This window comes from Malus domestica, chromosome 11, assembly GCF_042453785.1.
Source record: "Malus domestica chromosome 11, GDT2T_hap1".
NCBI classification, from domain to species: Eukaryota; Viridiplantae; Streptophyta; class Magnoliopsida; order Rosales; family Rosaceae; genus Malus; species Malus domestica.
Window position 1 is genome coordinate 15716949 of NC_091671.1, and position 16463 is coordinate 15733411.

A 16463-nucleotide genomic window follows, 5' to 3' on the forward strand; every position below is an offset into this window, starting at 1 on the left:
ATCAATGTATAGTGGGGTACTATTGAGCCGCGGTCAAGAAGGTTGGAAAATGGTATATGTATTGGTTGTTCCGCAAGATACGGAAATCTAATTTAGTAAGGAATCAACAAATTTCCAATAAACCACGAGCAGATGCAATTATGCATAATCATGAGAAATTTTTTATTGTGAGCGGAACATGAGTGGTATACCACGTGTTTTTATATAAGTGGTGAAATATTTTATTTTTCAAGTTATTAACTTTTTAACACACATATCTTACAATTTGTATAATGACACATGGTGTATCACCTGTGCTCCTGTCACATTGAAAAACTCTCCACAATGACAAATACATTTTCACCCACTGTCGCGAAAGAAGACTGTGCTTGACAGCAAGGTAGTTTTCTAAAGCATCTCATGAGAAAATTTCTAATTTTATTGGGGAACATCCACAGTCCTGTCCTTATTAGTGTGGCTGTCATGGCTCCTTCCCATTCTCCTTCAATTAAGAAATTTTTATCAAGTTCTTTAACCAACTAATACCTCAATTTTATCTTAACGTGAGGATCTACTTAAAAGCAATCACAATGGGTACGTGAAGCTGCGCCCGCCCAAGATCTTCTGAGGACCTTATGCAAGACTTATCTCTATCTCCAATTTGAGATACTCTCAACTCTAATTAATTAGTAAATTCATGTATTGTAAAAAGATTTCCGTTTTCTTTAAATACCTTAATTTTTGTAAATTTCTAATTGATTCGTTAAAGTACACTTTTTTTTTTAAAATTAAACAAATTGTAGGTATTATACACATACTTATATTCTTTTTACATTTTATACATATATTTTTCATACATGTTTAATAATACATATAATTTTGCAAGTAGCCATTTACCACCGTAGTAGAAAGGTGTTAAGCTAGCCCTTGCATGACGGCGTGGTTGCAAACCCTGTTGGTGGCTAATCCAACATCTAATATAACAAAATCTATCATTTAACAAAAAAAAAAAAATAATAATAATAGTACATATAAATTTCACATATTATACACATATTTTTCATACATTTTTAACATTACATATAAAATTCACGTATTATACAACGAGTTTTTTTAACCTAAACCCTAATGGGAAAATATTTCAAAGTATTTTGATAAGAAATTTGATGAACAATACACACAAATATCTTTGACATACTATACTCGTCTAGTGTTTGTTAACTATGTTATGGTACCACATATGTTAGAATGTGACTCTTCAATGCAAAAAATCTCTAATAATATATAGGATTAAATACTGAAAATCCCTCAAATCTTTTAGTGTAATTCTAAATTGGTCTCTACATTTTTCAACATTCCAAACAATTACCTAATCTATTGAAAATGTCATATTCTTAAGCCCCAATTAAATTTCTGTTAAATTAACTAGGGCTTACTTTGTTTCCAACATCAATGGAAGGTCATGGAAGCGTAGCCTCCTCCTTTTAGGCCATCACCTCCAAACCCAATGCACAACCACAGACTCCACCCTACAACTCAAGCCACCAACATCAAGAAGAATATCATGGAGGTTGTTGAAAATGGTATGTGTGGAACCATCATTTTCCAGAGCTGGAGTAAAGCGAATCAAATCACGCATACCTTAGAAGTTTGGTTATAGACTTGAAAGCCTCTGGTGCGGAGCTGGATAAATGTAACAGCGACGCCACCTTCATCATGTTTCAGAATTAGTGAGCAAAGTTTGATGACTTCGTTGAGATTGACCATGCTTGTTCCACAATATATGGACACCTAATCCAATAAGGAATCAACATATTTCCTATAATCTTAGAGTTCTTACAATCTAAGCATTGGCGTGTGGCACAAGTAATCACACTCCTAAGAGGATGCACTCTAGGATTCTCTCGGTTTAATAAGGATTCTACATAAATACACCATTATAAGGTTCATCTCTAGTAATGCAATTCTTGCATACTTATTCTCTTGACCACTGCTTGAGTCTTATATTGCTTGCTAACTTGACCATCAGAGAGACTTTAACCATCACACCCTTCCCTCTCTTCCCTCACCAGTCTTTGGCTTGCTTGTTTGTTCTTTTATAGGTTACTTGGATTTGTGCATCTCCACCTCGTACGGCTACAGTGCCACTTTCAGGTGCGACATCACTCTAGAAAACAATTACACTCCTATCATGGGTCGAATTTGGGAAAGTTTACTGCAATCTATGCTTTTGTCGATAAGCTTAAAAAAGATACACGAATATGGGAGAAGACAAAACTTGTTAACCTCGACATGAGAGTAAAGGCCCTATAAGATATTGTCTTTAGTTTTGAGGAGCCGCAAGTCGAGGCAATGCCTATTCAGACCCCAACATGACTTGCTGATCTGAATTCACGCACGAAGTGCCAACGCCCCACTCCTAAAATATTGTGCAAGAAGTCTAGAAAAACTCAAGGACCCTCTAAGGGTTAGAGTCCAATAGAAAGTCATGTGCTTAACATTAACTGTATTTATAAGGCACACGAGTATATGGGTAAAACCAGAAAGGAAAAAAAAGGCCACATGCAAAAAGTCGAGGATAATGGCTACCATTAAGAAGCCCATTTCTATTGACTTTGACATCCTAATGTTCTCAGATAAGGATTTGGAAGATGTCTACTCCTTTCACGACGATGTCTTAGTCATCAAAGTTTAGATCTCCAATGCATAGTCAGTTTCGCCCTGGTGGAAAATGGGTTTTGGGCCAATATCCTCTTCAAGGACTCTACCAAAAGGATGATAATCTTGCACAACATCTACAAGGATAAGACCTTTTATGCAATAGGGCCTTAATCTTGTCGGACCTCTGAAAAAAGCTCAAGGAAATAAAGAGTACTTGATAATAGCTATGGTTTACTTCTCCAAGTGGATTGAAGCAGATGACTTATCCAGGATCATATGGCAGCAGTAAAGTTTTTCGTCTTGAAGAACATAATTTATCGTTTTGGTATCCTCCATATCATACTTGCATATAATGGACTACAATTTACCAACTTTCAAAGTCACGAAATAGTACTTAGTGCTTGGCATTCATCATCTCATATCCATTCCTCGTTACTCGCAAGGCAATGGGCACGCAGAAGCTTCAAAGAAAACCATCTTATAATGCTTGAAGAAGAGGCTAGAGAAGAAAAGTAAGTGACCACAAAATTGCCTAAAGTTTTATGGGCAACAAGGGTGTTAAGCCTCGAAACCTTCAATGGGAAACTTGGTCTTGAGGGAAGTCTTCAAAAACACGAAAGTGTTAGGAGAGGGCAAGCTCAAAGCAAATTGGGAAGGGCCCTACAAAGTCGTCAGAGTATGAGGCAAAAGAACCTATAATCTGGAGCATATGGATGGAACTCATATCACCAAAAGATGGAATATCACCAAGCTTAGGTGATATTATGCTTAAACCTCGTAGCTTGCCTGAATAGTCCTTGGAAAACTCATCTCCTTATTGCCTCACCATGGGCTACTCGTTAAAGATGATCCTCAATGATAATTTTACATTGTATCATCTTTTATGAACTTCACCAGTGTATTGATTCTCCTTTCCAGAGATGTGTAAGTAGTCATTTTTGGATTCAATCATGCATATTTGTCAACACATATGCTCTTCAATAGAAAGAATTCTCAAAAGTTACTTGTATCTGCTACATGTCTGTCCATTCTTTTCTTTTTGTGATACACGAAATAAGTCTCGAAATAACAAACACTTTTGAAACTTAGCATACTTGCAAGTCTAAAAATTCAAAGTGATAGGCAAGAGGAGTCTCCTTTAGCCTACTCCGTAGTGTTTAGTTAGCAGTTTAGGAGGATTAAGCCATATTAAACGCGGTTATGATAGGTGGCTTATGGGCTCGGGGATTTGGCCCCATGTCCTGGAAACCCAATGCACCATCTGATGTCCGAAAGTTTATGCAACCGAAGTGTTGTGGGTCATAACATTCAAACTTGGGCTTTATACCATTTGAGGGAATGATCAAAAGGGCAATTTAGGAATCATCTGAGGGGTGACTCTAAGTCTCGACCTCGAGTACGATCACTTGATCCCAGATTAGACATACTAAGTCAAGTAAGTTCTGCAACACCATGTGTTTAAATAGGTCCAACAGGTTGCAAACTTTAAAGTCCTTTGATTTGGAATGGGGCAAAGTAACGAACAAACAATGCACCCCTTGAAGAAAGAAAGACACATCAAAGTCCATTTTCCGAAGAATGTTTCAGACAAAACTTTTTCACTTTCTCATCCTTAATTCGACCAATGTAATGTGGCAAGTATAGAGTAATAGGTTTTCCATGGGCCTAGACCTGGTGTCAGAGTAAGGTGGTACTTCAATTATTACAGTGGAAATTCTTACAAGCACCAAGTTTAAGAGGTAATATTTTTCCGAAGTTACAAGCACCTAGGGGGCTTCAAACTTTGTCTCGGGCCTACAAACTTGTTAGTATTTTACACTGTTACTTATTACTCCAAAGTTAGATAACTTTTGAATGATTTGTCAAATTAAAATACTATTCCGTGATTAGGAAGTAAATGATGGAAATTTCTAAGCACTTTCTTCTAAAATGATTTGACACACCTCGACCCCAATAACATAAGTTACCAAGCTGTGATGTGATGGCCATCACTAAATTGACCATATGACCCCATCGGAAGATGACGTCACAAGCCAACTTAATAATGAAGCCATTCTAAGATAGATTATGATGTGAGGTAATTTGAACGAAAGTGTTCATTAATTATTAAAATAATAGTTGCTACAAATTTTCCTAATCAACCTCCCCATTTAGGAACACAGGCATAGGGATAAGATCCCATTATTATCACATCACATTAGAGCAGCTAGAAGTTTCACACACTAGTAAACACATACAAGTGCAGTGCTATGTATAATCGAAAGTATGATCATGCAATTATTACAAAACAGAATAAACTGTAGTAAAGGAATCATCACTCAAAGACCTAAGGATGAATGCTTCACTGCCATGCCCACTCGTTACCTCCGTGAGGGGATCAAGTTTATCTAGTTAAAATCATTCGAATCTAATAACCCCCGTTTTGAAAATCACATATATAGTGAAAACTACTTACATATAATATACTACCATAATAGTATAGCGTTTATATCACAACGCTCATCATATCAAAGAAAGTAAAATCAATCACAGAATCAAAGTAAATCATATGTATATCAAGTAGGTGGAGTGGCATCTAACTGATCAATGACTAGTGTCTACTAGCATTTCTAGCATCTACTAGAATAATAACTACCTGCAAATAAACCTATGATCGTGGCTAGCTATATGATATGTATAATGACCATGTGATGAAAATAAATCACCAATAGCCTCAAGATATCACTTAAGTTTAACTAGATATAAGTCTCCTCAAAGACAGTGACAATTTCACATGCATCAACATGTATATAATAATAGTTTTAGAAATTTTAGTTTCGATGGGATCTACTCACAAGTAAGTAGAGCGCCCTTCCTCAATAGGCTTTATTGCCTAACTCATTTCTAGTCTTTAAATCGCCAGTGAAGTAATTGTAAAGCTAACATAAGATTTAAAGTGAAATCTATGTATAATCGTCTAAAATTACTATTTAGACATTGAATTTGCACAAACAGAAGGCGCCGTGTGATTTAGAACACTGAAAAACCTAAGGATAGGTCTCGGGTCCTACATTCGCCGTCGTGCTCCGGCTACGCACTGCTGCGGTGTTGTCATGTGCCATCATGTGCTGGGAAAGTGTCTCCAGTGAACACACCGCCATGGTTTAGCGAATAGACATCGCACTTGCCGTCGCCGGTGAAAAGTGTCAGTCCTCGGCCATAATTAACTAAGGAAACTGAATATACCTATTCCATCAGTAGAGTCTGTTATCTCTAATGGAACCGTTGACGCCTTCGTCAAAACTAATGACCTCCGCCGTTCGTCGGTGCTGGAATCTGCAGAAAACCCAGATCATGGCTAAGCATAGTTCTAGGTACAAAATCGACAAGTTTCAACCTAAAACATGTAAAATTTATCTCAGATGATTAGGAATTCACCTAAAACTGGTTTAGGAGAAGGAGAGGTCAAATCCATCTCGGATTCGACTTTTTTTGCTCAAAAAATGTCGTTGGAAACTGTAGGAAAAAAGGAAGCATTCATGCTTTAAAGCAGAGGTTCCCAACATGAAGTTCATTTTAAAAACCTCACAATTAACTTCAGGAACTCACCCAGATGCATTGCAGCAAGTTTTGAGAAGAAATGGACCTTAAACTTGCCGAAGTTCATCCTCTTTCTCTTGAATTCAACAGAAATTGCTCGAATTCGCTGTCGGTGGTAGATTTGCATGCTGAGATGATTTACAAAGGTTAAAACCCTCAAATTTAAGATGAAACCAACATAAATTTATCCCTAATTAAGATAGAAACCTAGAAATTCTAAAGACAACAAAGAACTTCACCTGAGCTTAAGGTTAGAGCTCGGAGCTCTTGGATTTCAATGGAATTGCACCTCATGGTGCACTGATGGTGCATGCAAGACCATCACCAGTCCCATTAATCTCGAAAATGTAGGTTCGGGGTTTGATTTGTGAAGAACTTTAGGTGGTAGTGAGGTTTGAGACTCTCGGGCTTGAGAGAGAGCTTGAGAGCTCAAGAGTTAGAGAGAGAGAGAAGAGGGGTTGATCCCATTTAAATATTTTCAGTAAAATTACCAAATTACCCCTTTAATTCTAATATGAGAGAGAGGGGTTGATCCCACTTAAATATTTTAAATGAAATTACCAAATTACCCCTTTGATTCTAATATTACAATTTAACCCTCGAGACTTCAATTTGAATTTCATTTTCAACGTTATATTCACGTACATGAATATGATTAGGAAAACCCAAGAAAGTACAAGAAAATAGATTTCGAGTCGAGTCTCGAAAATTAATTAAGACACCCATTCAAGGAAAAAATAGTCATTTCATAAGTTTGAGGAATATAATACAATATTTTAAGGAATGAAATGTAACATGATTAACAACTTGAGTAAAGTAACAATTCTCATAAACATGTGAGCATATGTTTATTATCATAAGTCCCGTGAACAGGGTAAAAGGAGTACAAATTTTTTGAGGGAGACTAACCCTCACCCCTAGCACACAAATTTTCCTAATGATATTGCAGGATTGACTCGACCAGGGTCATCAACTCTGATGAGGTTCAATTTGTCGTCAGGCCGATTGAAGGGCTCCAATGAAGAATAACCCAGTGAAGGATTTTAACACTTCCCTCAAGTTGAACATGTATGCTAAGACTGCGAAGAGAATGTTGCCAATCGTTATGGAGCAAATTATAGAGCCTAGTAAATCTGTTGAAGAAAGCAACATTAGCTGTTGGAAGGTTATGGATCATCCCTATTTTGCTTGATTTTACTTGGTAAAGAAGACTATAGATATGGAAAGTTTCTTGATTACATATCCTAATCGTCAAAGGCTCAAAGTGGAAATAAGGTTTCAAGGCACAAGCATGAAAGAAATAAAAGGGTTCATGGTGAAACTAAGAACTCTTAAGAAAGGGCTTTGACAGAAAAGCAAAGCCAAGGCTAAACTATGTAAAGAGAAGCTACCAAAAGATCATCACTGTCAAATTTGAAGAGACTTGCCTAGGTATTCGTGTGTTCAAAGGCCGAAGTGGATCTGTAATGCAAATGGCTGCCCCTTTGTTAAATGTGCACAAGCAACATGACATCCTTCATCATTGCTACCTAAAATCTACGATTCTTGAGGTTGTATGTCTAAATTCGAAGCGTCAAAAGTCCACAAGATTCGAGGCTAAGATGCCTTGCGGCATAAGAATTAAAACGGTACGTCTTTCAACTTACTCCTAAAAACATGGTTCCTGGATAATTATCCATCCTCAAGGGGAACAAGTCATTTCAGTTACATAGTTAGGATCAATTGTAAGACCATGATTTTTCAGGGCCAAAGTAAGACAATTAGAATATGCATACCTTAGAAGTTCGGTCATAGACTCGACAACCTCTAATGTGGAGCTAGATAAATGGAGCAGTGATGCCATCATCATCCTGTTTTGGAATCGGTGGGTGAAGTTTGATGACTTCACTAAGATTAACCGTACTTGTTCTGCAAAGATATGGAAACCAAAATTCAGTAAGGAATCAGTAGGTTTCCTATAGTCTTTGAGTTCTTACAATCTAAAGATTGGAGTGCAATGCAATATCTACTTCTTAAATATCCTCTGGGATTTTCCCGATTTAATAAGGATTTTGCTATCCTAAAAGGTCATCTCCTCGACTGGTATAAATACACGTTCTAGGGGTCATGTCTGGTAACACAATTCTCTCATACTTATTCTCTACTTGAGTATTATATTGCTTACTAACTTGACCGTTGGAGAACATTTAACTGGCACACCCCCCAGGTCTTTCACTTGTTTATGTTTGTAGGTTACTTGGATTTATGCATCTCCACCTTATACGACGATGCACGAATTTGGTTCCAACAATATGGATTGTCCTGATACAGCCACCACCTTCTTCACCGCCCACAAAAAAAGAACTGGAAACTTTACTAGCCAAAAATGGGTGAATGAGGAAATCACATGAGTAGAAACAAGCTCCTTGAAACCCTATCTGAATTCTTTACCCTCTTCTTTGTTAGAAGATTTCCTTAACTTCATTTTTATCTTCATTTTTACCCTTTTCTGAAGTTATTTTTATTATAATGTTAGTGTACAAGTCAGCAAACAAGCAGGATCCATTGCTGCTACATGTGCCGGAAAAATTAACGGGACTTAAGGGATGTGATAGTTCCAATAGGTTGGGTATTTGTTTGGAATGTTTAAAAATGTTAAAACTAATTTAGAATGACACTAAAAGGTTGGAGAGTTTTAGGTACTTAATCCTAATCTGTATATTACTCGTTTGATAAAAAATAAAAAAATTCTATATTTTACTTAACTTTCGTTCTTAGTTCATTACCATACATACTCAACGTGGATTTTGTTAACTTTTTAGTCAAAATGATTTTAAAATTGGCATAATTCCTCACTTTGGTCCATGACAATGAAAACTAGAAAAGGTTCCTGAGTTTGTCTACCATAAATCATTTTGGTCATTCTGTGGAGACTTGTCAATATCTTCGTTAAGAGGAGGGATTGATTTGACAAAATTACTCTTACGCAGTGATCACTTGACAATTTAAAGAGGATATTGACATATTTTTCACAGAATGACTTTATGGTGGGCAAACTTAGAGATCACTTCTATTGATTTTCATTCTTAGGGACTAAAGTGAAAAGTTATATCAATCTCAAAGACAATTTTAACTTAAAAAATCGATTTTGTTTCTAGGTACGTCATTGGATTAATTTCCTTGACCTTAAGGTACTAGAGAATATGCTAGAGATTGCGACATATTACTACGTTGATTTTCTTTGTTGGTTGTGAAGACCTTTTGAATGTTGAGTACTCGCTATGAATTCAAAGTCGTTTTAGTAGGTTGGGTTGTCGAAGTCTACTGCAAATTGTTTTAAAAAATGTCCACATTCGTCACCCGTAACTCAAGGCTAGAACGGCTTCTAGGCTAGGACATATTAAATGAATAAAATAAAATATAGAAATATAAGTAATAGGTGAAAAAGTTTAGAGGTTTTGGTTATATTGGCATGCATAATTATAAACTAAAAAGGAGGATGGAGCTTTAGCGATTTCATGAGACACTTTAAATATTGTAAAAATTATATCATAAGCACATAATTAATTGTTGAAAACATATGGTCATAACTCAAATTTTGCTACCGTTTTTGGTTTGTCATTTCATGCAGAAATCTTCCTATTTATAGAGAATGACTTTCCGGATTAGTTAAGCAACCGTTCAAATAGGCATGCATCTCTTGGCTCAACCCCTCTTAATCAAAAGGTATCTTTTCATTTAAATCACACTAATCCATGAAATAATACAGTGTTTTGATAAACCTAACTTTGTTTAAGAGAGCATATACACGAAATCCAAATGCATTGAAGTATACAAGTCACCTCGTTTCCCTTCAAAACTTTTCAAATTTAAACTGTATGACAGCACCACCGACTGGTTGCCGGTGAGGGCCGACCGGTCATCGGTCGTCAGCAAATATGCTCTTTATGCAACCTGCATTGTGCATCACGACCGATCATCCCTTTTATTTTTAAAAGGGGAAGTGTTATTGGCACTTCAAAAATCTCATTATACACTCCTCACAAATGTATTTTTCTTTCTAATTAGAGAAAGCTTGAAGTGTAGAATGAGAATTTTGGAGAACAAATAACAATTCCCTTTAAAAATATCTAACAATCGTTTTATAAAAAAAAATTAAAAAAAAATCTAACACTCAGGACTTAAGAGAGCAAGAACATTATTTTCTTGCACTTAGATTAGTCCATGCCGTATAGATTCTTGCACTTAGATTAGTTCACGCCGTATAGAATCTTGCCTTCTTAAGAAACTCTGACACACCCCGACCTGAATAAGGGCATGCTGGCCGTCACGTGAGGGTGACGTAGTCGTGTGCACAGTGCAGAAGCAATAAAGATAATAGAGAATACGAATAAATGAAAACCAACTCATAAGAGTACTAGTTAAGACAAGTGCTAGAATATGTGTAAGTAGCCTAAGTTCAGTCCAGAAAACAAGTACTAATGAAACGACACCCAAAGATGCCCTACATTTGTGATAGTCTGTCAGAACCTCCAATCAATCCTCGTGAGCTACTAACGAACAAGCTTATCTAAAACCTGGAGGGGTGCAAAACAGAAAGTGTGAGTGGGCAAAAACAAAGCTTTTACAAAACCATTTTATTTATCAAATGCTCTAACCCCTCGCCGTAAAACATGTACAACTTTCCCAAAAATGGAATATATATATATATATATATATATATATATTCAAATCATGCTTCACATATCCATATTCATAAGTATGCCATGCCAAAATATAAAACAGAATAAGTAACTCAGGTGAAAATAAATTCATGGATAAATAACATATTAGCTGGAATCCCTGCAGAGGTCTGTATGGCTGAATTCATAGCTCATTAGTCAATCTAGCCGGATTCACCACAAGTGACCTATACGGCACTACACTGCACGTGCGTTGGAACCACTGCAAAGGTTTGTATGACAAGAATGGGTGTAATATAGTTATGCTTAATGCTATGCTCTCATGATAGCTGTGCGATAAATCGCTAGTCACCCACGAGTTGGAACCACCTATGATGGTCTGTACGACAAGACCGTGCACCTAAATTGGATCCAATGTGAGCATATGGTGCGGGAGCTGACATTATAAATAGGCAGTACTATATCTCTAGCTAAATCACAATCACCCAGGGTGCAAGTTTATGAGCTCTCAATCACGTGTCACATTATCAATATCTCATATAACAAAACAATACTCACCTGGTACTTACCTGAGCGTCCACAACACCAATTCATTATGCATCATATACTAATTCATATGCTAAATATAAATTTATATGCATGGCATTTCATAGCATACTTTCATTTAAATGCATTTTCTAGGAAAAATATCAAGTATATAAATATATAATGAAAACCAAAAGCCCACTCACTGATATGTTGAAGGGTCATAGCCCCCGAGCCACCCTTGACTACGCTCGTCCTTGGGATAGGTCTCACCTATGTGCGAAATAACTGAATAAACGTTATTTAAAGCACATAAACAAAACTAGTTAATAACTTCTCATCATTGCTCAAATGAGATGTTTGAATATACCAACGTGATCTACACAACCTCACGAACATCCCCATATTTTTAGAAAAAATTTCCGACGTCTCACGCAGCCGCCACGCACCGACAAGTGCACGGCAACACGCGTGGCCACGCGTAGGGAATCCTAACGGAATCCCTAACTTTCGTTAGGAATATTCCGTTAAAACCTTAACAGACGTTAATAGCGTTACCTTTTTCTGTTAGAATATTCTGTTAGATTTGACGGAATATACTTATTCGTCTTCCTCAGCTCACCGGAGTCCAGCGCCGATGACCTCTGCGTTGCCGGTTTCGGAAAATAATAAAACCTTCATTTCTCACTCAAATTTCCACCAAATTTCATGAAACTTGAACCAAATTGAAGCTTAGGATGAATAGAACACAACCATACCTGTTTTGGGACCTAAAATCCACAGAAATTTGCCAGAGGACCTTCGATAATCCGGTCAAACTTCAAATGCATCGATGTCGACTTCCCGACGTCCAAATTATGTCATTTTTCTTCTTCGAGCTTCGTGGAGAGGTCCCTAAGCTTCCTATAAGCTTGAAATCCTCTAAAAATCATGCATTTATGACTACATGAACAATACCTCAAAACTGGGACCTTGGGTTCTAGGGTTTTCTAAGCTTTCCCTTCCTATAAATGGTACGAATGGACTCAGGAGCCTACAATGAACTCAAAGGTCATATTCTCCTTGTCGATTCATGCCTAAATGGAATGGTTCGAGAATTGTCCGTACGCTTGTATGGACGATGCAGAAAATCAAGAGAGAGAGAGGAGAAAGAGTGTACACAAGGAAAAGGATAGGTATGTGTGTGCGCTCCTAGTTGGTTACTATCCCACAAAACAAAGTAACAAGCCTAAGTCTTTTTCCAAGAACTTAGGAAATATTAGAATTGTCCAACTTAAGTACATAATACACACAACACACTTTAACGTCCAAGGGTAAAGTAGTAACTTCCACGTTCGAGACCAATTAATATTACAACATTTCGGAACGGGCTGTGACAAACTCAAAGGCTTTCTACATGACAAATATGGATAGAATAATGATTGCAAGATTTTCCATATTTGACAATGATAAGGCGATTGGCAATGTTTAAAGAATAAATGGTTAAAATATAAGTTCACCGTGAAAACTAGACCTGGTATCTTCTTACACGAATCGTCTATGTGGATGCAAATTTCCTCTTTATTCTCCTTTGACGAAAATGCACCTGCAAAATACCTACGATTTCGGCCAAGAGGCTGACGAGCACAAGATGATTGGGGAGAGCTTTGATCGAAGAATCTCCGATGCGAAAGTTAGAATTTTAGAGAGAAAGTCTTTAGGGGATTTTTGGGATAGATTGAACTTGCATTTTGGTGTCAAGATGGAACTATATTAGGGGTGTGGCCGACCCTATTTGGAGAAATAGGGATTGGCCACTTATGGTGGTATTTTGAATATAACTACAAGATATTATGTCAAATAATATCATGCAATTAATCAATTAATTTGGTAATTAATCCCAATTTGAAAAGAATAATTAGGAGTTACCTTGTGGGTGAGGATTTGATGAGGAGTGATGAGAGAGTTTTGAATAAGTACCATTTTTTTTTATCATTTTGACCTTGATTGAGCCGTTATTGTCCGTTGCATGTGCGTGGGAATCCCAGTGTGCCTTAAGGGTAATTTTGTCTTTTTACCCAAAAGTCCACGTGTCGCCTCCATAATTTTCTTGATTATTTTTGGCTCCACAAATGCCCCCACACTTGTTAGGCTGCTCGCAGGAAAGGGCAGCAGGTGTAGAGATCTTCTCTTTTTTAAGGAAACATAGGGTTGTTTCCTATTATGATGTAGATTCCATCTTTAATTGGAAATTAGATCCTTATAAGAAAGGGAAATAAATTACTAAAGTCTATTTAAGTCTACCTTAAGTAGATGGTTAAATCAACTTTAAAGAGCAATTTATTCTACCCTACAAGAGAGAGAAAGCTAGAGGATATTTGTTCCCCCTCCCTTAGCAATCTTCTACACTTGCCCGTGCAACATACCGTCTTTCTATGCTTTCTTCGTCTTCACGCTTCACCAAGGTAAGAAAAAATTAATTTTTCCTTGTCATTGTAATTTTTTTTGGAACCTCGGGCTTGAAATTTGGCTCGACGAGGGTCGAGAAGGTGTGAAAAATGGCTTGGAGAGGCCACGACAATGTTGTCGTGGATAGCATGGTACGGTGGTGGCTCGGCTTGAGTCGAGGGCTAGCGGCGCGTGGCTGGCTTAGGCCTGGATGCTGGGGCACTGGACTAAACCTGCCATGGGCCAGGTTGGTGATAGACTAAGCCGAGGAGGCATGGGTCTCATTTCTTTATTTTTATTTTTATTTTTTTACTAGGCTTGGGCCAATGTATGAAAAGAGAGAAAGAGGGAGGCGCGGGGGCACCAGCCTCCTTTCCATTTGGATTGGGCTATAAGACCTTTGGGCCGAGAGTGAGAAGGTCCAGGTCATGGGGCTTGGCATGGCTTGCTTGGCTCTTGCGATCTTGGGCTATGGTTTGGTCCTTGGGCCATGAGGCCTGGCCCGCCATTTTTTTTTTGTGCAGTCGTCAACGATTCTTCCTTGGGTCTTTGTAGAATTTCTTCAAACATGTCTTCTTCAAGCCACAAGGGTGATGATGGAATGCCGTCGTTGTATCGTCAAGGTAGGTCTTTGAGTAAGCTGAGTTACTTCAAGGCTGCTCACTTTAAAATTAGCTCTAATGACTCATTTATAGACTTTCTTAAGGCATATAGGCACGTTATTCTGTCAGAGGTGCATGTGAAGCGTGTCAAGGAAGGTAACAGTTGTGACCATGTAATGGGGCTCGGAGAGCGATCAAGTTTCACCTCTATTACTTCGTGTTAGGATTTAGTTTTCCCATGCCGCATTTCTTCCAAGAAGTGTTTTACTCCATGAAGTATGCCCCCGCTCAATGTTCTCCAAATGCGGTCCGTGTGTTGGTGAGGTTCCTCAATCTAAGCTAATTCTTCAACTTGGAGTTGACAGTCAATGAATTGTGGTACTTCTTTGACAAACCACATCGAAGGAGTTTGGCAGCTGCAATCCTGTCATAGGCTCTTCGATTATTCGAGCAAAAGAGAACACGATTGGGCCAATGAGACTTTGGAGATAAATGGAGAGTGGGAGTTTGATTCTTCCCCTGAGCTGCGTGATCCGATGATTTTCATCACTGATAAGTAGACTGCATAATCTCTAGGCCGCTTTGTACTTTTGCTGAGCTGCTATCTGATTTATTTATTGCCTTTCTCTGTCTATGTAGATTTGAAATTCAGCTCAACTCTCAAGACTTCTCCAAATATGAAGAAAGTGCATGTTGCTTTAGGTATCCCTTCTAAGTACCGTGAATGACTTTGGCTGCTTAGTCCTCTTCGTCAGGAGAAATGTAAGCTGCCCCTAAGAAATGAGATAAAGTGGATCAAGGCAGAGGCATTGGCTCATCTGATTGTTGTCGTAGAGCCTGCTGTGAATGAAGGTGGAAAGAAGAGATTTTCCCCACCTACTTAAGAGATGCCGGCTGAGAAAATGCCAAAGACTTCATCTGCTGCTCGTGAGGGTCCGCCTGTTGCAGATAGGCTTGTGATTGATTTGACTTTTTCCATAGGGAAGAAAGATGGGGTTGCTAGATCTGAGCCGGTGATGTCGGCCATGCCAAGGTGGCTAATACGATTGCTGATAGGATTGCTCAGCGTAAGGGTTTTGTCATGCCTTCAGTGTAGATATTTATGCCAAGACGTCCGCCAGGAGCAAAGTTTGGTTCTCCTTTAGAGAGGCTTGCCACTATGTAGAGTAATAAGGTGTACTATACTGCTAAAGTGGTGCCAAAGCCCACTCCCTTGCTGTTGAGACTGATTCGCCTGTTGAGAAAGAGGAGACTGCTCATATGGACAGTTGTGAAAAATCCTCCAAGCCTATTTTTAGGGAGACTGCTGAGATTTGTGCGCTCTTGAAACCATATCTGCTTAAAGATATGGACAAGTGTGCCAAGCTTATTGATGGTTTTTAAGGTGGTTATTTGCCCAAGTTCCTTTGTGAAGCATATGACCGAATACAGAATGATTGCTCTGCTTGCTATGATGCAGAAAACAACAATTTTAGTAGCTAAGTCTATATTCCTTGACCAATATGATACTAAGGTTGCCAAGGAGGTGGTAAAGACTATGGTAGTTGAAGCTTATTCTTCTACCGAGAAGATCAAGAGGTTGGAATCTGAGCTCGTCTCTTTGAAAGGGTCTAATATCTCTACCCCTACTTCTTTGTAGCTTGAGACTGCTTGCCAAGAGATCATTGATTTGAAGACTAGGCTTAACATAATCCAAGTTAAGTATGAAAGTGCAGAGAAGGAGATTGGATGTTACATACCTCAGATTCAAGATCTTGAGCGTGTCATTTCTGAGCTTCGTTCCGCTACTTACGTAAAGAAAGAAGAGCTAATTACTGCTTATAATTAAGTGATTCACTTCAAGAAGATCGTCGATAGGCTTGAACCCCAAGTCTTAGAATTCCAAGGTGCACTGAAGATCAACGAAAGTTTGAAGAAAGAAGAAGATGAGCTGTAGCGCGTCCGTGTTGGTCTGCTCGAAGAGAACGAGCAGCTGAAGGGTGAAAAGGCTGGTCTCAAGGCTTCACTTGTTCAGAATCAGGCTAATTTT

General features: G+C 38.1%; 1 protein-coding gene and 1 long non-coding RNA gene across 2 annotated transcripts in view; both read right to left on the reverse strand.

Moving 5' to 3' along the window:
• The window catches only part of LOC139189291 (uncharacterized), a 60945-nt gene that overhangs the window by 24576 nt on the left and 19906 nt on the right, over positions 1–16463 (reverse strand). The window lies entirely within an intron of this gene.
• LOC139189134 (uncharacterized) lies at positions 5548–6644 on the reverse strand. Its single transcript, XR_011572689.1, has 3 exons — positions 6459–6644; positions 6058–6347; positions 5548–5955 (listed from the first exon to the last, which is right to left on the reverse strand). It is a non-coding gene; the product is annotated as an uncharacterized lncRNA (long non-coding RNA).